At 36.7% G+C, this 24,619-nt stretch overlaps 1 long non-coding RNA gene across 1 annotated transcript in view; it reads left to right on the top strand.

Moving 5' to 3' along the window:
• The first annotated feature begins 1,287 nt into the window (after positions 1 to 1,287).
• The window catches only part of LOC131533627 (uncharacterized), a 43,762-nt gene continuing 20,430 nt past the window's right edge, over positions 1,288 to 24,619 (top strand). The window contains exons 1-2 of the long non-coding RNA XR_009269177.1: positions 1,288 to 1,642; positions 12,468 to 12,537. This is a non-coding gene — a long non-coding RNA (uncharacterized LOC131533627). The remainder of the gene's footprint in view (positions 1,643 to 12,467; positions 12,538 to 24,619) is intronic.

Raw genomic sequence — 24,619 nt, 5'->3', positions numbered from 1 at the left:
GCAAAACTAATTTCAAAAGGATATCAGACAATCAACTATTATTATTTAGGCCTATTTATTTTTTCTTTCTTTCTCTTAAATGTTCTATTCATTAGAATTTATTTATTTTTATTGCATTATTTCAATACCTTGACTACCAGAGAAAATAATTTCAAAAGATTACAGCATTATTTGTGCTGTAAAATGGTATTTATTTATTTCAAGGACAAACTGTTTATTGAATAGTGAGATTTTTTTAATACAAATTTACATTAATGCATAAGTTTGACTTTGATTTGACTGCTCAAAATTTTAAATCTAAATATAAATGTTAAAGCTCTTTAGCATTTCATTGAAGTATAACTGCGGTGTGACAAATGATTTTTTTTTAAAAGTACATGTGGCCATAAAACCGCATGCACAGTATTCATAAACGGCTTGTTAAAATAGTTTTATGTAGGTTACAGCATGCCACACTGCTCGTTAACAATCCATATTTAAATTAACATTCAACAGTTCGTGGCTTTGGGTCCAGCTGCAAATGTTTACTGTCCGCGCCTCATTATTTCAGCCTATTATTTTATGAAGCTCTGCATAGATACAAAATATAAAAAAAAAAAAAATACAGCAAGAGTCCATCTCATCGGGCCCCCTAATGTATTGGGGTTAATTTGTGAATGATAGGGCCCTGTGGGGGGTTGTCCCGCTGGTGGAGCGGGGAGTTGATGTTTTAATGGAGGTGTGGATGCGCGGAGCTCCTGCAGAGGATGTAATTACTGCAAACTCAAGAACAAGCAAAGCAGTTTGTTAAACAGTGGCAGCGGACAAGCAACCCCTTCCCCCAACTCATTATCACAGGCCGTCTTAAAGGAAACGCAATGTAATAGTAAAATTAGAGAGTGCAAAACAAATGATTAAAGAGCTCATTCGCAAATACTTTCATGTTCAAAAGCTACAGAAGGAGTTTTTTTAACAGATTTTATGTGCGATCTCTTTGAACTATTGTTCGGTGCCTTAAAAGGCCCATACGTCCATCAGGAGTAATTACATTTACCTAAATTTAATATGTATAAAGCTGTTTCCTCTGCTACAACTGTTTAATGATTTCCATTACAAAGCTGCGATGACGTTATGGGACATCACAAACTTGAAACCTGTTGCGCCGGTTTGTTTTTCTTCTCTTTGAGCTCCGATATCGCGATAATTATTTTACTCCTTTCTTTAGGGAAACTCGCAGGGATTTAGGAACAGGTGTGCCCTCTGAGGCTTGTGGCAAATGCGGGCAGATGAAAAGTAGAATCGCTTTCACTGATTATGTCCATTATTCCCCGAGCCATATTGATTAACAGGAAGATAGAGCACACTCTAGTCTCCAGCAGTTGGAGCGTAACCTTTTACCCTGGCTCTATCCCAGCTCCGGCCGGGCTTGGGTTACATAGTGCCCGGGCATTCCAGAGTACAAATGGAATTAGTGCATCTGTTCGAAAGTTAATTTTCAAATCACCATTGAATGAGTCTTTAGAAAGCGCTGAAATGGTGGCCGGTGGCCATCAGCCAGAATAACACGCCTTCTCGTGTATCGGGCCCAAGGATTCTTTGTGCGCTTATTATTATTTCTAAAGCGTGGATTATGAAGCTTCAGATGGGAATTAATTTTCTACAAGTAAGAGAGTCTTTCAAATAGTACTCTAACAATACAATGTGGAGCTCTGCGTGGATTTCTTTTGTAGGTTTTATGCAATCTGTTCAAATGTTTTCAGGCTATAATATCCAAATCTAAAGCTAAATGTAATTAAAGGATTTTTAAGGTCTATTTACAGTGTTTGTGGCACAATGAAATGTTTAAAAGCTATTTTCCTCAAAAGAATAATACATTTTGAGCTGCAACATGGTCTTATTTATTTATTTATTTCCCTTTTAAAATGAATATCTATCATAGATAGATATGTTTTTTATGTATTTAAGTTTAATATATATTATTATTATTATTACTTTTTCTTTTTAGCAATTTTAACAAATTTTATGTTAAATATTGGTACAGTTTAATCTGTTTGAATACATTTTTCAAAAGTTTCTTGAGCAGCCAGTCAGCAAATTAGAATCATTTCTGGATCATGTGACACTGAAGACTGCGTTGCGTCGCAGGAATAAATTACATCTGAAAATATATTCAAATAGAAAACAGTTCTTTTAAATTGGAACAATATTTCACAACATTACAGTTTTTGTATTTTTGATCAAATAAATGCAGCCTTGGTGAGCTTTTTTTTTTTTTTTTTGAAAAACATTAAAACATTTAAATTATTCCATACTTTGACCACCAGGGCACCTTACTGTAAATGCAATATATCTACTTTTTTTAAGTAAGAGACAAGTTCAGATTATTTTCTGTTTTAATGCATTATGCCATAACTGATGTGAATACAGCTTAATTTGTTGCAAACCTGCAACATTCCGTCAAGGTGTAATTATTAGTTTTCCAATTTTCACTTAACAATAATAGTTTAAGTAATCTTGTTTCCAGTAATCACCTCTCGATATAGGAATCCTAATGACATTGAGCATGTTAATGAAACTCTGTCTGTGTGTGCAGTCCATTAGCATAGTATGTATTGATTGGGTACACAGTGTGATTACATCTGCAGGAATCTTATCAGGGATGTTTACGTTTCATTAAGACTTTCAGCCAGACTAATAGAAGAGAATGTGTATTTGCCTAGTACCACACTCTAGCCCAGAGAAAACATCTATCTGGAATCTGAGTGGGAAGGTGTAAGATATGAGAGAGAGAGTCAGCCATTAATGCAGGCTGCTCAGTGGACAGGTAATGATTCACTGTGAACTGTCGCTAAACTCAGATTTATGGCTCATGCTGCAGTTATTGAGTGACAGAGTGCATGTGAAAATACTTCTTCAGGGCTAGCTGTCTTATACCTGATTTACCCGAGGTCAAGAGGAGACACTATTGAGACAATTAAGCTGTATGTAGCTGTCTGTCAGTGTGTGAGTGAACATGCGTTTTCTCCTCTACCAAATTCTGCTTCTCAACTGGAAAACAGCTCTGTTCCAAAATGGAGTAAGCTGCCTGCTTAGGAACATTGAACCAAATTATGTGTACACAGAGGCCATTCACTAAAGAACTGATGCTTTCTTGTATTCCAAAACTTGTATCCCAGAATGCACTGCAAGTTCAGTAAAAAAAAAATAATGAAAAAGTTACACAAGAAGATACCTTTGTAGATAATAAATGCACTTTAGAAACTATTTTACGCATTTTTGAGCAATGTTATTTTTTAATGTTTATTAGCATATCTCATTGTTAGCCTAGCAACATGCTAACACCAAGCTCTGAAATCAACTGTCAGTGAGTTGATTTGGCTGTTTGCTTTGCATAAATAGTGCACAAGTTAGCAGTCTAAGGCAAAGATACTCTGTAAAAAATGTCTGAAATATTTACAGAAAAAGACTGAAATAATGTTACAGTAATTGGTTAACTATAGGTTGCAATGAAAAAATGTAAATGGTTTAACATCGCATTATGTGTAATTTTACTGTAAAATACTGTCAAATGTATGCTTTTTGCAATTAAAAAAAACTATAAATTGTCAAATAATTTAAACTGAAAAAGAGTAAAAGGAAGAAGTCACTTTTGTTATTGTAATTTAGTTAATGTTTATTGCATAATTTTTTTTTGTCGTGTGTTAGACTAATGGTGTTTTGTTTGTGTGTGTGTGTGAAGCTGTGCGCCGTTTATGTAGAATCAATGGCTGTGTTTAATGGATGGGACATTTCACTCCAATTTTGCTTTCTGCTTTACCCTTGTATTATTATAGTGGTTATCAGTACACTTGAAAGTAAAAAAGCAGATCTTAGAAGCTTGGGTTGTTAATTAACATTACTTAATGAAATATATGGTAATAAGTTGTAACATAAATGGCACCAATATACCATTGCATAATACCTGAAAAACAGTCACATTATTTTATTACAGTGAATTTCTGGCAACCACATCTGACAGATTTTCAAATAAAGTTAACAGGATACTTTAAAGCCGCTCGCTATAGATTTCAGCACAGATCTAGCATGCTTTCTGACTGCCGCTAAGTCAATTAACAGCCTTGTTTTAAGGATGTGTTTAAGAATTGTTTTGCTATGTTTGTTCTTTGACTTTGCCCAGGCCCCCAAATTTCTCCATAGAGTGACGTTGGTGGGGGAGGGCAGGGCAGGGCAGGGCAGGGCACCCCATCCTCATCAGCACGTGTTTTCTTTGGGCTTGGCAGCTAATCAGTTGCAGGTGGGGCTGAGCTCCTCTTGGGTCCCCTGAGGTGGTGGAGCGCACTCCCTGGGTGTCCCCTCACCTTCACCTCATTACCTTGACAAACAGGGCCGGCCCTGCTAATCAATCCACCGCTGAGAGCACACAAGACACGACATCCTTCTCATAGATCCGCTCACTGTGTCTGTGTACCTCGAATCAGCAGGTTATTACATACCATAGAGCGTGCATCAGTAAAAACCACGCAGCATGGAGTGACGATTGACAGTGTTTTGACATAAGGTTAGGAATGTTTGTAACTTCTTGTTGCAGTTGAACAATTGCATTACACATAATATGCATTACACATAATAATTATACATATGTTAATTCATATTGTGTGTATTGCAGTGATTATTAATCATATACAGTTAATGGTAACACTTTTTATTTTAACGTCATAATACTTAATACAGAGTAATTACCTAATTAAGTACTTAGTAGTAGCCGCTGTACTTACATGAAATAAAATGTACTTACCATGTAACTAAGTTATGGAACAGCCTGTACATACAGTTTGTAATTATGTAATAGGCAGCTACTGTTATACATATGTAACAGACCGAGTCTGTTACACAGCTAATTGTACACTTAAGTACAGTCTTGATACACTTTATTTTAAGTAGCTTATGCCTGTGTAATATTCTGTAATTTTAATGTAATTAGAAAGCTATTCCATGTATTTTAGCTGTGGGTTAAATCAAACTAAGGTGCAGCTGGATAAGGTGTACAGTATAGATACACATGAAGTACACTTAAGTACAATCTTGATACACTTTAGTTTAAGTAGCTTATGTTTGTGTAATAGTATGCAATTGTAATGTAATTAGAAATGTATTACTTGTATTTAACAGTGCCTTGCAAAAGTATTCATACCCCTTGAAATTTTCCACATTTTGTCACGTTACAACCACAAACGTAAATCAGTCATTCTTGAGACATGGGACAAAACATGTCCAGCAATTGTACCTGCTATTAGGTTCAAAAATATTTTCCATTCTAAATGTTATGGGGATTAATAATAGAATGTATTTAACACAATTATCCCCTTCAATTTAATTTTATCATTATTATGTGAAATCTATGAGAAGATTATTGTCTTCTCACTACATCTAAAACAGTGTGTCCACAGAGAAGGGTTCAGTCATTCATATGCTATAAAATTGGATAAAAATGTTTTTTAATGATGAAAAAGACCTTGTTTTATGAAAAGCAACATATATCTCATATCAAAGCAAGGTTGTTTTTCGGTGACACATGCATGTTTCATAAGGTTTCAAAGTTGTGTCCCCACTGTTTGTCATCTCCATCAGACATTTATTAAAATGTAATAAAATCAGGGAATATCAGGGGCAGCTGTCACTCTAAAGGACCCCCTTGCCACAATCCTCCTCTGCAGAGTGCATCACTGTCAGACAGACTCTGGTCAGTTTATAGTTTTAGAATATTTTAAATCCTAAGGGTAATATTCCCTGTGTCACAACCATGATATGTCAACACCATCTTCCAAATTCTGAGGAAATTATTTGAAATATTTAGATTATTTTATTCTCCTGAAGCAGGTTCCATTAGCATCTAGCATCAACAGAAAAAACAAAATGGCTACTACATGAACTCTATTTGTTTTGTGAAAGAAATGCCAAATTTGTCAACACGTCATGTCACCACCATAAGAATTTGTGTTTCAAAAATGCTTAAATGTAACTCTTGAATAAAAGCTTTATGAACAATAACATACTCACTGTTTGTTGTGTTTGTTTTAATACAGTAATTGATTGATTCAATGTATTTAATAGTTAAAAAGACTACAAATTCAGGTTTTCATCCCCACCGTCAGATCTGTCACCTCCTTCAGATGAGTATTTTGATAATATTTCATTATGATATTTTATATTTGTTGCGGAATTGTTGGTCACATGTGAAAGTGTAATCTATCTGCTAACCTGAGAATGTGTTGTGAAATGTTAAAAACATCTTGAATGCTGTTAAAGATAAAGTTGAAATTATATCCACAGTCCAAGGTAAAAAGCACATTTTGTTAAAAAAAAGAGGAAAGTTGGGAGGTTGTATCAAAGCATAGCCAGAGGTGGGTAGTAACGAGTTACATTTACTTCGTTACATTTACTTGAGTAAATTTTTTGGGTAACTAATACTTTCAGAGTATATTTAAAAATGGGTACTTTTACTCTTACTCAAGTACATTTTTAGTGAAAAAACGGTACTTTTACTTCGTTACTGTGGACGACGCTCCTATCGTTACTTTATCTTAATGCAATACAAGTTAAAAATCCTTCAATTTATTCCAAACGCGCCGTCTACTTTTTTTCTGGGCAATGAGCGATGCCCGTTCGCGAATGATTCATTCTTTTGAGTCAATTCTGTTCGAAGGCTTGATCAAACCAGTTGGCAAACCAGTGAATCGGTTCGTGAATCAGTTTGAATGAATCGTTCAGTTCCCTGCCGCACGCGCTGAGTCGCCTGAAGCGGTTCTCACTCAGAGTTGTAACAGAAAGAGCGCTGAAGACGTGTCTTTGGATATTCAGTCAGTTGAAAGCAAATCTGCAAAGGCTATTGTTTGCTAGCTATGAAGATCTTTATTAGACGAACACCGCGTGTGCTGTCGATTCCACAGGTATAGATTCGATTACAGTACACGATACCACTATGACATTACCAGTTTGTACATGTACCTTACATTAAATACAATGTATAATTTATTCATTAAATAAGCTATCACAGAGTAGTCGTTGGAATACAGTCATGTGAGGAGTTTTCACTCTTTCCCGTGTCAGAGGTTATATACATATATACATTTATAATACATAATTAATATACTTTAAAATATAATTTAATTTAATTCAGTGATGCAAATCAGAATTTTTATCAGCTGTTACTCCAGTTTTCAGAGTTGTATGATCATTCAGAAATCATTCAAATATATTGATTTATTACCAGTGTTGTTGAAAAAACAGCATATGCTGGTTAGGTATGTTTTGAAGCTGAGATGATGGTTTAAGCTGGTCGGACCAGCATAAACCAGCAAAGGACCAGCTCAAACCAGCATCCCATGCTTCAAAACATACCTTACCAGCATATGCTGGTTTTTTCAACAGGAACAGTTTTGCTACTTAATATTTTTGGAACCTATGGCATTTTGTTCAGGATTGTTTTATGAATAGAATGCTAAAAAGAACAGCATTGATAATAAATCAGGCTGATAAAAATTCTGATTTGCATCACTGAAATAAATTAAATAAAAAAAAACATTAAAAGTATTTTGAATGGTAGTTTGTTTGTGTGTATATATATATATATGTATGTATGTATATGTGTATATATATATACAGTATATCTATATATGTATATATAAATTTTATCTAAATATCTATAGATCCACATAAAAATAGACTATATTCAGTATATGATCCAAAGTAACTAGTAACTAACTACTTGAGTAGTTTTTATCTGGTACTTTTTTACTCTTACTCAAGTAACTATTCAGACTATTACTTTTACTTTTACTTGAGTAAATATTTCTTCAAGTACTTTTACTTGAGTACAGTTTTTGGGTACTCTACCCACCTCTGAGCATAGCTCAGTAGCTTAGTACATATAAGATACATAAATGTAGTTTCATTTGTCTGAGTACAAAGTTTTATTTTTTTCAATTTTGCACCCTGTTTTGTCCCACTTCTCAAGAATGACTGAAATGTATTTTATTAGGATTTTATGTCATAGACCAACACAAACTGGCACATAACTGTGAAGTGGAAGGAAAATGAAAAATGGTTTTCAATTTTTATTTTTTTTTAATAAATATCTGAAAAGTGTGGCGTGCATTTGTATTTAGCCCCCCTGAGTCAATACTTTGTAGAACCACCTTTCGCTGCAATTACAGCTGCAAGTCTTTTGGGGTAGGTCTCTACCAGCTTTGCACATCTAGAGAGTGAAATTTTTGCCCAATCTTCTTTGCAAAATAGCTCAAGCTTAGTAAGATTGGATGGAGAGTGTCTGCGAACAGCAATTTTCAATTCTTGCCACAGATTCTCAGTTGGATTCAGGTCTGGACTTTGACTGGATATGCTTTGATCTAAACCATTCCATTGTACCTCTGGCTGTATGTTTAGGGTCGTTGTCCTGCTGGAAGGTGAACCTCCGTCCCAGTTTCAAGTCTTTTGCAGACTCGTAACAGGTTTTCTTCTAAGATTGCCCTGTATTTGGCTCCATCCATCTTCCCATCAACTCTGACCAGCTTTCCTGTCCCTGTTGAAGAAAAGCATCCCCACAACATGATGCTGCCACCACCATGTTTCACGGTGGGGATGGTGTGTGCAGGGTGATGTGCAGTGTTAGTTTTCCGCCACACAAAGCATTTTGCATTTAGGCCAAAGAGTTAAATTTTGGTCTCATCTGACCAGAGCACCTTCTTCCACATGTCTGCTGTGTCCCCCACATGGCAAACTGCAAACAGGACTTCTTATGGCTTTCTTTCAACAATGGCTTTCTTCTTGCCACTCTTCCATAAAGGGCAGATTTGTGTAGTGCATGACTAATAGTTGTCCTGTGGACAGATTCTCCCACCTGAGTTGTGGGCCTCTTGGCTGCTTCTCTGGTTAATGCTCTTCTTGTCCGGCCTGTCAGTTTAGGTGGACGGCCACGTCTTGGAAGGTTTGCAGTTGTGCCATATTCTTTCCATTTTCGGATGATGGATTGAACAGTGCTCCGTGAGATGTTCAAAGCTTGGGATATTTTTTTATAACCTAACCCTTAAACTTCTCCACAACTTTATCCCTGAGCTGTCTGGTGTGTTCTTTGGACTTCATGCTGGTTGTTCACTAATGTTCTCTAACAAACCTCTGAGAGCTTCACAGAACAGCTGCATTTATACTGAGCCCTCAGTTTAAATTACACACAGGTGGACTCTATTTACTAATTAGGTGACATCCGAAGGCAATTGGTTCCACTGGATTTTAGTTAGGGGTGTCAGACTAAAGGGAGCTCAATACAAATGCACGCCACACTTTTCAGATATTTATTTGTAAAAAAATTTGAAAACCATTTATCATTTTCCTTCCACTTCACAGTTATGTGCCACTTTGTGTTGGTCTATGACATACAATTCCAATAAAATACATTTACGTTTGTGGTTGTAACGTGACAAATTGTGGAAAATTTCAAGGGGTATGAATACTTTTGCAAGGCACTGTAGTTGTGTACTTGTGGGTTAAATCAAACTAAGGTGCAGCTGGATAAGGTGTACAGTATAGATACACATGAAGTACACTTAAGTACAGGCTTGATACACTTATTTTAAGTAGCTTATGTCTGTGTACGTACATTTATAATTACGTTGTATTAAGTCTGCAACACATATGTAACAATCTTTTGGTTACATAAGTAGCTGTGTAACAGACTCGGCCTGTTACATATGTGTAACAGTAGCTGCCTATTACATCTACATAATTACAAGCTGTAAGTACAGGCTGTTCCATAACTTAGTTACATGGTAAGTAAATTTTTAATTCATGTAAGTACAATGGCTACTACTAAGTACTTAATTAATCTGTATTATGGACACCTTAAAATAAAGTATATGTATAATGCAGTTCTAATTTATGTATTTATTTATTTATTTTACGATTTGTGTGAAAGGGTTGACATATCATGGTGGCACTTCAGAAAACATAAAAATAAAATTACCCATTAAAAAAAAAAAAAAAAAACTATAACAAAAAAAAAAAAAAAAAAGTTATTTGTATACAGTGGTGTGAAAAAGTGTTGGCCCCCTTCCTGATTTTTAATTTTTTTTTTGCATGTTTGTCACACTTTAATGTTTCAGATCATCAAACTAATTTAAATATTAATCAAAGATAACACAAGTAAACACAACACACAGTTTTTAAATGAAGTTTTTTATTATGAAGGGAAAACAAAATCCAAACCCACATGGCCCTGTGTGAAAAAGTGCTTGCCCCCTAAACCTAATAACTGGTTGTGCCACCCTTTGCAGCAACAACTGCAATCAAGCGTTTGTGATAACTGGCAATGAGTCTTTCACATCGCTGTGGAGGAATTTTGGCCCACTCTTCTTTGCAGAATTGTTTTAATTCAGCTACATTGGAGGGTTTTCGAGCATGAATGCACTGTTTAAGGTCATGCCACAGCATTTCAATTGGATTTAAGTCCAGACTTTGATTTGGCCACTCCAAAACCTTAATTTTGTTTTTCTTGAGACATTCAGAGGTGGACTTGCTGCTGTGTTTGGAATCATTGTCCTGCTGCATAACCCAAGTTCGCTTCAGCTTGAGGTCACAAACAGATGGCCGGACATTCTCCTTCAGGATTTTCTGATAGAGTGCAGAATTCATGATTCCATCAATTATGGCAAGTCATCCAGGTCCTGCAGCTGCAAAGCATCACACTACCACCACCATGTTTGACTTTTGGCATGATGTTCTTTTTATGAAATGCTGTGTTGGTTGTACGCCAGATGTAACGGGACACACACCTTCCAAATGTTCAACTTTTGTCGCATCAGTCCACAGAATATTTGCCCAAAAGTCTTGGGGATAATCAAGATATTTTTTGGCAAATGTGAGATGAGCCTTTGTGTTCTTTTTGGTCAGCAATGGCTTTTGCCTTAGAACTGTTTTTGACCAGTCTCTTTCTTATTGTTGAATCATGAACACTGACCTTAATTGAAGCAAGTGAGGCCTGCAGTTCTTTAGATGTTGTTCTGGGTTCTTTTATGACCTCCTGGATGAGTCGTCATTGCGCTCTTGGGGTAATTTTGGTAGGCCAGCCACTCCTGGGAAGGTTCACCACTGTTCCAAGTTTTCTCCATTTGTGGATAATGGCTCTGACCATGGTTTGCTGGAGTCCCAAAGCCTTAGAAATAGCTTTATAACCCTTTCCAGACTGATACATGTAAACTATTTTGTTTCTCATGTGTTTATGAATTTCTTAAGATCGCGGAATGATGTGTTGCTCTTTAAACATGCTTCACTTTGTCAGACAGGCTCTATTTAAGTGATTTCTTGATTCAACAGGTCTGGCAGTAATCAGGCCTGGGTTTGGCTAGTGAAATTTAACTCAGCTTTCTAAAATAATGTGGTTAATCACAGTTCTTTCATGATTTAATAGGAGGGGGCAAGCACTTTTTCACACAGGGCCATGAGGGTTTGGATTTTGTTTTCCCTTCATAATAAAAAACTTCATTTAAAAACTGCATGTTGTGTTTACTTGTGTTATCTTTGATTAATATTTAAATTAGTTTGATGATCTGAAACATTAAACTGTGACAAACATGCAAAAAATTTCAATATCAGGAAGGGGGCCAACACTTTTTCACTCCACTGTATATACAGTTTATACTGTATAATGCCAACCCCAATATATATTTATTTATTTTGTAAGATTAATACATGTTTAATCTATATGAAGTATATGAATTTACTCTCTGTTAAACTTTATTTATTTATTTATTCATTTACTTTTTGTGCAGCTGCTTTTCAGGTCCAGCTCTCAGTTCACTTATTCTCTGTTTATCTGAACTATGGTGTATGAGGTTACGGCACTTTGTGTTTAAAGGTTGATTCCTGTCACCAACCATTAGAATAAATAAATATTCAATACTGTGAAAAATACATATTTCAAACTGTGAAATAAATATGATTGTTATTATTTAATTAAAAAAAAAAAAAAGTTGGTTGATTATTATGCCTTAAGAGACTGACAACACCATTTTAATTAAATATACCTTCTATTCACAGGACATTTAGATAAAACATGTCATTGCAGAGCATTACATTCAGTTTTTAAGTTTCCAAATCACAGCCTATCAACCAAAAATTAGATTTTCCTTCTGCTTTTTATAGAAGTGAGGACTATAAAAAAAGGCATTCACAACCCATTTACCTTTCAAAATGTAATGCATATCTGAGTAAAACACACTATTTAATAAGACTAGGGTGGGAGTGTAGGGTTCTATCCATTGGGAATTTGTTGGGTCTTGCGAAGTATGTGTTTAACTGCAGAATGGAATTATATCTGAATGTTAATGAAGTAAAACAGTGTCTAAATAGTTATAATAGATATAATAGTAATAGATACTAGTTGACAGTCCTGCATAAATGACCCAACCCTGCTCTCAACTTAACTGTCTTCATTTCAGGACAGCTGAACGATGGACGAGAGACACATGGGGGGGACGGACCGAAAGAAAGAGAGAGAAGAGCAAGAAGGTAAGGAGGAAACACCTCACACAGAAGTTGAAGCAGCAGCAGCACAAGAAACATCCGGAAGGCTTGAAGCAGACGTATAATAAGACGGCCTCGCAGAGTGTAGCGCATGCAGGCGTATTTGTTTTCTTGCTTCATTCTGTCAAACCTTTCCTGCTCCGTGGGCAAGAACCTCCAGCAGATCCACCCCGGGCCCCCTCTAATGCTCATTAGCAAGAAGATTAAGACATGTTTATTTACACGCTAAAAGAGTGAGTGGGTAAACAGGGGGGCTTATTTATTAATTTACCCTTAACGTTGAGTGCACTTGACAGGCTGGATAAGAGGGAATTGATGCGAGGATACAGGCTGTGTTTGAAGTCTGCATGGGGATATCTGCCGAGGGTTGCGGTGCCGGGGTGATGGAAGTAAAGTAACGTTCCCGGCGACACAAAGGCAGGGGGGTCAAGATAGGCCCATCCTTAGGAGACCCACAATCGCCTACGATCATGCAGCGTTTCACCCAGGAGATGAAGCCACCTCTGGATTTCTGTTTCGTTTTCTACGCCCACATGGTCTCAAGTGGAAGCTTGTTGATGGATCTGGCATCTTTTGAATAATACATGCCCTGGATAATGACTAGCGCAAAGACCCATTCGAGTATTGTTGATATGACTGTCTCGCTCTCATCTTTCGCTAATTGCCGGTAGTTGCGTCTTACAGTACGGGTACTGATGAGATAAGAGACGAAACGTTATAGATTTACTCTGTGTTATTGCTGGGTGAGCGAGGGTTACTGAGGAAAGGTGTGAAAGGAGGAAGAAAAGGAGGAATAAAAGTTGCCAGGGTGGAGAAAGTTTACAACTTCAGGTGTATTTCTCGACCTTTAAACAGAGGGAACAATAAACGTTCACCTTCAGGTTCAGCAAGCGTGACAGTCACGCATTACCAAGCTATGGTCGGTTGGTTCAAAATCAATTTTTAAACGAAACAGACTGCTTTACATTTACAAACTCATTAAGCACATCAACCAGAACAAATGAGGAATACTAAAACACAATGAATGCACTTTTCTTCCATGTAGCGAGGATTGCGTAACTAATTCAACCCAAGAGCGGCAATAGACCGAGTCTTGAACTCGATGATCTGTTCATTCCTAAAAAATAAAGTTTCCCAAAGGGGGTTGCCATAGAAGAACCATTTTGGGTTCCTTAAACAACATTTCAGTGAACAGTTCTTAAATAAGCCATTTTTTCTTAAAAGTCATCTTCAATAATCTAAAGAACATTTTTCTAAAGAGCCTAAAGATTCCATTGATGTTAAAGGATCTTTAGATGCCAACAAAGAACTTTTATTTTTAAGAGTGTTAAGCAGAGCCTTTTGTCTTTGAACACAATCCATTTCTCGAGAAACTGTTCACTTGCTGCACAATGATAAGCTTAGCACTCTATAACTATGTTTAATTATGCCATAGTAATTTAGTATGGCATTTGCAGAGTTGGCACTTTTGCTTTTTATGTATGATATAATTTAACCATGGAGGTACCCAGACATTTAAGACTGAAAGTACATTTGAATGTCATAATGAAGAGCAAACAATGTCGTAATATTCCTTTAAGAAGATAAAACTCCATATTAACCCATATATTTTGAATAGTAGAGGGTTGTTTCCCCACCACAATATCTATAATATTTATGGCCCTGAATTTGACCTGGTAAATGCACCACAGAGAACTAATAAAGCCTATAGGGACATCTTGATTTTTGCACTTTTTAATAAATGCTACATTTCAGTATCAGCATGATCATGCAAGATTAATGAAACGCACGCTGCACTGAGAAAGTACAAAACACACAGAGACAGACAAGAACATACTAGATTAAAGCAGACTGCTTCGAATTCACCCTATTGTAATTTGGCAGATGATAATTAGGCCATTTCAATTTGCATAACGACAGGAGGTGTTTATGTTGTGTGTGGTGTTGGCTAAATTAGGTTAGCAAATGACAGTGGCTTCCTTTGAGTGTTTTAATATGGTGTGATTTCATCAAACGAGAGGAGAGAAAGTGACTCATTTAAGACAATAGATCTTATCTTTTAGAGATACGAGTTGGCCTCAGCAGTCACACGTCATATCTTTGTGTATTTATTGACTTGAACTAAGGGCAAGATTGTCTGTTTGAAGCAATGGTATGTCCTGTTAGCATTAACTGTGGCTGTGGTTGTGCTGAGGAAAAAAGAAAAAATAAATCAAATTAAACCCTCAAACTGACTATTTTGCCTCATGAAAGATATTTAATACATAATTCCAAGCCTATAATAGCAATGCATTACATATACCACTTTGTAGTTGTTTTTTTTTTGTTGTTGTTTTTTTTTTCTGTCCGAACCCAATTCCAGACTGTAATACACCCATAAAAGACACATTTATCTTCTCAATCTGATCAGATCTCCATATATATGTCCAGAACAAATAAAAAGTACACTAGTTACGCAACCCTCCCTTTTCATTTATGTGCTACACCTATGATTAAATCATATATATGCATGCATTTTGCTTTGCCATGATCAACACAGGGCAGTATGGCAGACAGAAACCTCAATCCTGACCATGGAACAGGAAAGTCATGTATTTTTTTTGTATTTTTACAATAAGTAATGAAAGAGAAGGGTAAAATGTCTCAACCTCAAATCAATAATGCAAATAGGTAATAATGAATTCAATTTTATAACCACTTCAGTTGACCACTGGAAATGTGGCAGTATGCAGTCAGGTTTGGTACTAAGCCCATGCTAAATTTGAATACCACAAAAAAGTGACTAGTCTGAAGGTTTGGGATTTGAAAGAAAAAAAAAAGAAAAATAATAATAAAAGCTTGTCAGGTGACCTAAACAATTGCTTGATGTGGTCTAAATTAACATGAAATTATGTTGTCATGTCTAACGCAATTTATACTCGTGAAAAAACGTGTACAAACCACACCTGGGATTAATAAAAAATAAATAAATAAATAAAATACAATTGGAGCTTCCACTCCTTTCCCAGCATTTCTTTTATTTAAAGGAACAGTTCACTCAAAAAACGAACTAACTAACTAAATAAATAAATAAATTGCCAAAACCCTCAGGCCAACCAAAATGTAGATGAGTTTGTTTCTTCATTATTTTTGTAATAAACAAATCCATTATTAAGATATTTTAACTTCAAATTGTTGATTCTGGCTAAAACCTCATAATATTAATCTATCAATTCCTTTCTGAAGTGAAAAAAAAAAGTTTTCTTGCCTGAATCAGGAGAGAAATATGCAAAGATCAAGCACCATTTACAAGCAAAAACAATAACAGTTCTAAACAAATGTCGGTTTTGATGTGAGAGGACAACAGGAGCTGAACTTTTTCACTGAGGAAGTTCTATTATGTATTATGGAAGCTATGGTTTAAATTTAATTAAATTATTATTTAGTTTTTATTAATTTTTTTTTGCTTCACAAGATGTTAACTGACGGACTGAAGTGGTGTGGATTACTTGTGGATTATTGTGATATTTTTATCAGCTGTTTGGACTCTCATTCTGACGGCACCCATTCACTGCAGAGACTCCATTGGTGAGCAAGTGATGTACCCCTACATTTCTCCAAATCTGATGAAGAAACTCATCTACTTTTTGATTCTTGCATGACCTGAGGGTGAATACATGTTCAGCAAATAAAAATTTTTGGGTCTTTAATTATTCTTTAAATGTATTTAAATTAGGGGTGTCAACGTTAACGCGTTAACGCATGCGATTAATCAAACAATTTTAACGTGTTAATATATATATATATATATATATATATATATATATATATATTTTCACGCAAATTAATCGCTTGATAAGGTTTGACCCCAACTTCTTCCCGTCATCGCAGCGTCGAAGGTTATCTATCATTGTGTGATGAGGGTACAGCGAACCAGTGTTGCCAGGGTAACAGCACAAGTGGGCTATTTTGAAAATACAGTCGCGGAAATTACAGAGCCGTTTTGGGCTACTTTTTTAATGTACCGCGGCCGCCCAAAGTGTATATAGACAAATACAAATTAAAAAGATCCTTTTACTAATGTGTATTATACTTGGGATGATTCCCTGGCAACTTAAGAACGGAGAGGCGGTTGTAACATCACAAACAACGTGAGTTTCAGCAGAGCGTACATGTTAAGGCTTTTACACAGCAGAAATAAACATGACAACAGCCACTATAGATTATATAAGATAATAAACACACGATTACGATAGATATGGTCTGTATGTGATTTTCTTGAGAGAATGTGTACATCTGAAATGCTAATTTGTGCAGCGATATAAAAGGCTATAAATAGCATATTTTAACAACAGTAAACGACCAAATTCCACATGTGATCGCAAAAGGAAGTTATTACAAACACTCAATGGTGGTTTGAAGTGAGTTCTGAGTAAAAGTGTATTATTAATTTCATAAATGGTCTTATGAAGCATGATGCTAATGAACGGGTCCAATTCTTCTTCATAATGCATTTTGTCATAATACTTCACGTAAGGTCGCAAAAAATGTTTTGTTGTATTTATTTAGAAACACTTTTGATAATAGTTGGGTAAATGTATACTGGGATTGAAGCGATGTGGCTTGGTAAACGTTTTATTGCCAGTTTAAAGGCTGATAATGGCTGAATAAAAACAAAAGAATAATGATAAAAGAATAATAAGGATTATGTCTCATAGCTGGCGGAGGTGTGGAAGGTTCTGTTTCCTTAAACTAGTTTGTCATGAATTTCTTTATTTCAACACATTTACAGGTAAATCCTAGAATTTTAAATTTGCGATTAATCATGATTAATCACAGTCCATGACTGATTAACGCGATTACATTTTTTAATCGATTGACAGCACTAATTTAAATATTAACTACTACTGTTTCAAATGTTTATTATGGGATAATGCCTTGTGTTTCACTTACTGTTTTAAGGAATAGTATGCAGTAAACAGTGTATACTGCACAGGATTCAGTATTCCATTTCACTTCGGCTTTAATGAGATTTGCTCCACACTTCCACACAGACAAGAAACAGTGTGATCTGAAACGAAAAGTGTTCTAATCACAATACAATGTACACTTGCTGCACTCAGGTGCAAAACCACAGGCCCGCGAGCCGTCAGCGTAGCAATAGAATCTTGATTGACACCGAACACGGCGGATTCACCCGGGGGCCCCTGACCCCGCTCTATGTGTGAGAGCCTGAAACCTGATGATGGCCAAATCCAGTTTGGAATGGCTGCAGGCAGTGACCTGCACTAGAGGGGGTCACAGAGAAACAAAGAGCATTCAGGTACAGAGCGAGACGCTCTCCTGCTCTGATAAGAAGAGCGAAGAGGCTAATGTACAAGAGTTTGCATTGTTAGCAGCACTGAGCACAAAGATGAATGAAGCAGAGGGGCTTTTTTCGGCTGTGGAAAAAGGGTGACGGAGGTGATTGACAGGTGCGTAAACACTCCAAATCCGAATAGACATTCCAGAAATTGCTAACAGTATTGAAAATATGCCATATGCGGCAGCAATAATCCTCTTTTGTGTCTACGAAGCTAACGCTAATTCACTTCTCATTCACAACACCTGACAATTCACCTTTTCACCAAGTAGGATTGCAGTCTTTTCAGAAAAAACACACACTTTGGCTCTCTCTCTCTCTCTCACACACACACACACACACACCAAATTCGGGCCTCAATGACATCATTCTGCACCCTAAACTTGTTGTTTACAGGGTTAGCATTAGCGACACAAACCGCGGCGAGCATTTTTAAATGCATAGTTGAGCTGGGATTTGCGTGTGGTAGTTTGTTTTGTGCCCAGACTGTAGTCAAAGAAACCCCGGATTACTTTGTACATATCCAGTTACACAAAAGAAACAGATTAGCTTTTCAGTGTGAGCTGGTGAGTCATATGGTTCCAGAGGAACCTTTCTCAAACTTACATTGAGAAATGAGTTTTTGACTCCTATACAGGTGAACACAGGTGGAATACTGCCCTGCTGTCGCTCCAGCCGGCAGCTAGTAACGACCGGAACGCCTGCAGGAAAATATCAGACATCAGTGAAGCGGGGAACGGTCACGTGCTGTGATGCTAGCCAAGCTTGGCCATTTAATGAGGGTCAGACTGATAAAGTTCACGCTGCTGTTTTGGAGTGATAATGTGTTGCAGTTATGTGACATGTTATCATGTCGACTGCGGTTAAGGAAGTGTTTTGTATATATAAACAAGGTGTTTAAAGTGACTTACTGAGCAGACAGTGAAGGTATTTCCGTGTTCATAGTAACATTGAAGATGAGACATATTGTTCTTTACTATAGATTTACTCTTCCAGCATTGCTATGAGTTAGATGGGCATGGCCGATAAAACATTTTTATCTTGTAACTTTTAAAGGAACTGTTCACTCAAAAATGAAAATTTGCTGAATTTATTGAATTGAAAATTTACTTACCTCCAGGCCATCCAAAATGTAGATGAGCTTGTTTGTTCATCGGAACAGATTTGGAAAAATGTGGCATTACACCACTTGCTCACTAATGGATCCTCTGCAGCGAATGGGTGCCGTCAGAATGGTAGTCCAAACAGCTGATAAAAACATCACAATAAGTAATCCACTCTTTAAACTCTTGCCTCTGGCTGAAATACCAGTCAATAATCCATAATAATGCTTTTTAAACATTATTAATATGTTATCATTTACTTTATTTAAAAATGACGCCCAAAATTGTAATTTAATGTAATTTATTTTATTTATATCTGGTTTTAATACTGGTTTCATTGTAATTACTTTATTTGCAAATTTGCCATTTATTAAAGTTATGAAATTAGATTTTTTTTTTTTTTTTATAAATTATGACTTGTCCAGAAAGCCCTGGTAGAACCGTGGTACTCTTTGGCCCCATTCTCGTTTCTTGTTTCATCTATTTTATTTTATTTATTTTTTCCTTTTTATTTTACTGTAGGATTCTATTTCATATATTCTCTTCTGCCTGACTTTCCTCACTCTCTCTCAGTTTATCACTCACTCTAGGGCCTAATTATGAACTAGCTTGAAATAAATACATTTATTTTACAAAACAACCCTGCCGAGTGCTGTTTTTTGGTACAATGAGGCACAGCTCTATAGTCTCTAGTGCGCTCAGCCTGGGTTTGTCGGGAGCGCTTTGGGATTGACTGGCCAGAGATTTGCTGGGTGCAGTAATTGTGTCTCATTAATTCTTACAGTAATGCAGGGGAGCTATACAGGCTATGCAATTAGCAGGCTGAGCCCTGAATAGAGCAGTTAATCAAGGGACAAAGGCAAGAGCTCAGCAGCCATTAGGCACAGAGGATGTCGGCCCATTGTCAGGGACATAAGGAATGCATGCAGACGTGCCTTCATTTAGGACAACTCAGGCAGGGGAGAATCCAAGCCCTCTCCAGAGCTTTTCACCTCCCTACTTAAGCAAACTTCCTGCTTTTTCACGCATTTCAGAAATAATGCTTTGACAAAAAATGGAAACGCCTTCCTAAACTGACAAGTCAGGAGAAAAATCAGAAAAGAAACTTTATTGTAATAATAATTATTGATTAGCTTATGATGTTATTTATTTTATTATTTTTTTTAATGCCACCATACATTTTATTTTATTTTATTTTATTATTTCTTTTTTTATATCCATTGCCTTTTCTTTTCTTTTTATTATATTTCATTTATTTTTTTTTTTAACATTTGAATATAAAAGATAATAACAAAATTAAATATCTGTTTAACTTAAGTTTTCTCTTAGGGGTTGGGTTATAGAGTTTTATAGACAGTGTAAGTGGTTTATCAAGACATAGGTGTCTTTGGTATGTCCTCATTTCGATTCTAGATAAACATACGTGTGTGTTTAAATGTGTGTGTGTGTATTTTCACCCCAGTCCACAGTACCAAGGCTATTGCAGTCATATCTGTCGACTCAGTAGTTTGTGAGACCTTTTACCACCTCGGAAGAGTGAGGGAGGAGGAAGCGAAATCACCAGAATACTCTACCTTATCTTCCCTTTCCGCTCTCTCTCCGCAGTCCCTTTATCTCCCACCCCAGATAATCACTCACTCGGCAGCGTAGAGTAAATGAACCTCTCCTGGCCATTAAAATTAAGCATTGAATTATTGACATGTAATTAGCATGTCTGTCCTAGCAGGGCCACTGTAAAGTTTCCCCCTGCAGTTCCAGTGAAAAGCTGTGCCTTTCACTCATTGTAGCTCAGATATAATAGCATAGCCATGTTAAAAGAAAAAAAAAAAAAAAAATGTATGATGAAAAGTGCCTTAAACCACAGACTCGGAAATCCTATTTATCAAATAATACAGCTGCTAAAACTTTATCAGCATTTATTCTCACAAGTAATGCTGTCTCCCGCTTGTTATCTTAGTCGTTATGGAGGAGACGGCACAGCGTTTGGATTAGGTTTTGGATTATGCAAACATGCCAAAATACATGTGCGTAATGAGCTGCAAGATTCTCTTTCAAGACAATTATGACTACAGCGCTCTTATTTATTTAACGCCTCATGTTTAAATTATTATTTTTTTTATGCTGAGGAATTTTGGTAAGTTTCTTTTTTTATATATAATCCACAATCAGCGTACCACAACAATATGCAGTTTATTAATAAATACATCTCACACGACTCTGAGAAAAAAGGTTGCTTTTCCATTGCTGTTGTCAGTTCCCCTGACAAATTCCTCTCGAAGCTGAATTCCACTGAATACTAACCCGCGGATTAATTCCTCTCTTACTTATGCATTTTTTCTCAGTTTTACAGACCTGTGGTTTGACAACCTGTTTATATTAAGCCTAAGTAAATCAAATTCAGAAGTTGCCTGGTAATCTCATTTTGTTTACAGCAAACTTTAGGAACAGCAGCTTCCTGTCTGTCTGACTTAATTTCGTCTGTTTGCAGACAGGCTTTCGATTTAATGGGGAGTAATAAGAGATAATTTTTAGTAACCTACATTCTGTGGTGCTGGCATCATCCTGTCACAGAAAGTAGGTTGTAGACACTGGGAAGGTAGTGGTGGGAGTGTTGAGAGCTTTGGCAAAACTTCCGTCACCCACTTGTGTGTATGAGATGCAGGCGAGAGACACTTAAAAGCTCACCCAAAAATGAAATTTCTGTCATTATTTACACACACTCATGTTTTTTCAAACCTGTATCTTGATACTGGTTTGGTGCATCATAAAGGCAATTAAAAGTAAAAAAATCACTATTCCTTTAAAAGTGCTTGAAAGGGCAGAAAGGTGGACCAGGTTGTGTTAGACAGATACATGCCATTGAAACTAGTCATTGGATTGAGGGATTACTTTCAGTAATCTTTAACCTCCCAGCTTCAATTCAGACTCTTTTTTTGTGAAGCAACATCTGCCACCATTTTGTTCCCAGTCCTGGCAGGAAGAAACACAGGTGAGAGGAACAGCCAGCATCCTTTGCATTGTTGGCTGGCTTGTATCAGGATTGAAAGAAAGTAGTATCATGTCTCGTTTCTCTGAAGGATCTCCTGGCGGTCTCCAGTTTCAGAGAGTGACCATAGAGCTGTTTCCCAGCGCCTCTGCTCCATGCCTCATTGAACAGACATATCAGTGCCCTTTTGTGGAGGTCTCATACTTCCGGACCCTTTCCGCCACACCCCAAAACAGGCCATACAGTTTATCTGTCGCTACTTTGCATGTCATTTTCAGACTGCTTTCATAATCAAATTGCACTTATTAGTGGTGCTTGCTAGTTCAAACAAATAGTGATTCTTGACGTATCAAGCACCGCTGAAAAGTATAACAAGTTTATTTTTGCTCATACTTGACTATTAAGCTCAAAATAATATTCTGCATGAAATTTGGTCTGTTTTTTTTTTTTTTTGTCTGCCAAATGGATGGATGAAAATGCAAATTCACTTTCTGACAGTAGGTGGTGCTTATGGAAATGTAGAAATGATCTAGTTAAGCCCAAAGTATATACTTTGTTTTTATAGTCGAACACGTAGCCTTTCAAAGTATACTCCATTTAATGTTGTGCATGAATGCGAGCTGTCAGCACATGCACTCTTGAAAACTTTCTTCATGTCCAGTGTCTGCTCTGTTTTTCCCCATAATTTATAACAATAACAAATATTTATGAACTCTTTTAAATCAAAGCTGGGCTATCCCGTACCCTCTCACTCAAGTGTTTGTCAATGCAGCTGTCTGTTGCAGTCTCCGCTGTTTTGTTGTTGTTGTTTCGTCTCTTTAGTTTTGTTTTCTACTGTGAAACAACGGCCCGGGCCAGTGTTGCCACCTTGTGGAAAAACTGATTACTGCAAAACAAATTCAATGTGCATTGTGCGACCTGGGCGTACAAAAATCGGGTGGTGCATGTACAGTATGCATGTGCTATTCTGATGACGAAATTTGCGTCAAACGCACTGTATGCTGTCCCTCGCATATGTGTAAAAATTGAAGTATACTTTGGGCTTTACTGTACACAAATCGGTTTTGCGTAACTTTCCATTTCGGACACCTTCTTGTCATGAAAAAGAAAGAAAGTCAAACAGTGTTTTCAGCCATTCAATTTTTTGTATTCGCTATAGTGTTTATCAGATAACACCAAACACAGGAGTACTATGATGGTATTCAATTAGCTTAGCAATAGAGTCTCATTGAGTTGTAGTTTTATGTAACAGCAGCGGCTCTGGGCATGTCACTAAATATTCAAAACTTATTTGGTTGGAAAGTTGTCTTCATAGTGAGCTATAAAAAAATCTGTCGCATTGATGCTATGCAAATGTACGTGTTGGTAAACAGTTGCATTATCGCTCATTCAAATGAAAATGTTTTTTTGCACCAAACATTCATCTTGGAATTAAATATTGGTTTATAATTGACATTTCATTGCTGAAAATATGAATAATACCCCAAATTATGATGCTCAATGAGGTGTCAGATTTTCACCTGTGGACAAGACAACATTTAGACTGAAAGAGGGATCTGAGCCATATTGAGGGACCAGAATATCATAGAGACTTGTGAATGGACTCTTTTAACCTGGGCAGGTAAGGAACCTCATAGCAAGATGCTTATGGAAACCCCATAATAACATTAGCTTAGTATTGTGGAAGTGAGTTTTGCAAGGGCAAGTAGCACTCATGTTTTCCTCAAAAAATGTAAAAGTCTAGTTTGGGAGATGCTTTTTTGGTTTGACATAGTGGCCAGACACATTGACATGGGAATGGTTTATGGATTGTTAAGGGTAATTTGGAACAAAACAACAGCTCTGATAGTATTTAAATGTACATTTTCCCCAAATACAGCTCACAGACTAACAATGCAATGTGTATTCCTGTAGCTAACAATGCACCTCAAGGATGCAGATGTGTGTTTTGTTTTTAAAAGCAGAGAATTAGGGGATACTGTTCGTCCTCATTATTTTGACCCTCCCTTCAACCTATTCTATTGTTGTCTGCAGGTGCTAATGATTATGTGGCCCACTAAGTACACCAGCTCATTTGCTGAGGTGGAAATAAATGACTTCTTTAGAAGTCTTCCCTGTTGTATCCCTAATATAATTTAGTTTGGGATGAGGGTTTGACACTCTGTTAAAACCTTGAAGATGTTGGCCCAGTCTCACTAAGAAAACAATGTTGGTTTAATTCTTGAGGCTGCCTGGCCACCTGGCTCCTACAGAAGGAAAAACTCACAGAGTTCCTTTCATAAAACCAAGGGAAGTGTCTTATATTGCCTTATTGGTGTGGTTCCTGTGCTTTGTGTTTGTGTTGGCACCGTATATCCTGTAGGGTGGTTTTTCTGTATGCACTGGTATGTAAGGTCTATGGCGGACGTCTCCAATCACATGTTCTCTGGTGATGATGGAATGGACAGCAAGATTTTTCCACTCATGTCCCAGCTTGACTGTCTCACAAATTGTGTCTTAGAATGTTCAAACACTAACTCACGATGACAAAAATGTGCAAACACTTTAATACGTATATACACATTGTGATATTGGCACTTGCTGTGTGTGTCTATCATTGTAAGGGCTGGAGTATAAACCTGGAGACTGGTTCTAGTG

Source organism: Onychostoma macrolepis, chromosome 24, assembly GCF_012432095.1.
Source record: "Onychostoma macrolepis isolate SWU-2019 chromosome 24, ASM1243209v1, whole genome shotgun sequence".
In the NCBI taxonomy this organism is placed as follows: Eukaryota; Metazoa; Chordata; class Actinopteri; order Cypriniformes; family Cyprinidae; genus Onychostoma; species Onychostoma macrolepis.
The sequence above is the reverse complement of the archived record's forward strand: the minus strand, read 5'-3'. Positions and strand labels throughout refer to the sequence as shown.